This window comes from Gavialis gangeticus, unplaced genomic scaffold (genome assembly GCF_001723915.1).
Source record: "Gavialis gangeticus isolate Ggan-Ray unplaced genomic scaffold, GavGan_comp1, whole genome shotgun sequence".
NCBI lineage: Eukaryota > Metazoa > Chordata > Crocodylia > Gavialidae > Gavialis > Gavialis gangeticus.
The window spans coordinates 41,277,776-41,279,101 of record NW_017729027.1 but is presented as its reverse complement, the minus strand read 5'-3'; the positions used below and the strand labels follow the sequence as shown (position 1 = coordinate 41,279,101).

General features: G+C 46.3%; 1 protein-coding gene across 1 annotated transcript in view; it reads right to left on the bottom strand.

Annotated features, from left to right (window-relative positions):
* The window catches only part of CSMD1 (CUB and Sushi multiple domains 1), a 2,474,714-nt gene that overhangs the window by 1,392,159 nt on the left and 1,081,229 nt on the right, over positions 1-1,326 (bottom strand). The gene's annotated exons all lie outside the window — the stretch shown is intronic.

Genomic DNA, 1,326 nt, shown 5'->3' with positions numbered 1-1,326 from the left:
CACCTCCCCCCAAATTTTGGTGTCATCAGCGAATTTAAAGAGGAAAAGCCTGAAGCACTCAATGCCTTTTTACCTCAGTCTTCACAAGCAAGGTCAACTCCCAGGCTATAGCACTTAACAGTACAGTTTGGGGAGGAGGTGAGCAGCTGACATTGGTGATAGAACAGTTCAGGGAGTATTTAGAAAAGCTGGCCATGTACAAGTCCAAGGGGCCAGATGTGATGCACCTGAGGCTGTCGAGAAAACTGGCTGATGTGATTGCACAGCTGCTGGCCATTACCTATGAAAACTTGTGGTGACTGGGAGAGGTCCTGGTTGATTGGAAAAGGGCAAATATAGTGCCCATCTTTAAGAAAGGGAAGAAAGAAGATCCTAGGATCCTAGAAGAAGGTAGATCTGGGCAACTACAGATGGGTCAGCTTTACTTCAATCCCTGGAAAAATCATAGAGCAGGTCCTCAAGGAATCCATTTCTAAGCACTTGGAGGAGAAGGAGATGATTAAGAACAGCCACCATGGATTCCCCAAGGGCAGGTCATGCCTGACCAACCTGATTGCCTTCTATTATGAGGTGACTGGCTTTATTGATATGGGGAGAGCAGTGGATATTCTATACCTTGACTTTAGCAAGGGTTTTGATACTGTCTCCCAAAACATTTTCCCAAGCAAGCAAAGGAAGTTCAAGTTAAATGAATGGGTGGCTAGAAAACTGGCTGTAGTGTCAGGCTTCAAGGATAGTAAAAATTGATGGTTCTATGTCTAGTTGGCAGCTGGTATGAAGTGAAGTGCACCAGGGGTTGGTACTGGGGCTGGTTTTGTTCAATATTTTCATCAATGATTTGGAAGATGGGATGGAGTGTACCCTGAGAAACTTTGCCGATGACATCAATCTGGGTGGAGTAGTAGACAGGCTGGAGAGTAGGACTTGTATTCAGAGAGACCTGGACAGATTGGAGGATTGGAACATAAGAAATCTCATGAGGTTCAATAAGGAGAACTGCAAGGTCCTAGGATGGAACAATCCCATGCACCAGTACAGGCTGAGGCTAAGCAGCAGCTCTGCAGAAAGAACCTGGGTGTCACAGGGAACAATAAGCCAACTATGTGACCTTGTTGAGACGCATAGTGAATATGAGCTAACTATGTGTCCTGGTTGAGAAGAAACCTAATGGAATATAGGGCTACATTAGCAGAAGTGTTGCCAGCAGATCAAGGAAGGTGATTCTTTCCCTCTGTTCAGCACTGGTGAGGCCACATCTGTAGTACTGAGTCCAGTTTTGTGCTCCAACCCCCCCTGCGTGCGCGCATGAGCGTGCACGCACACACA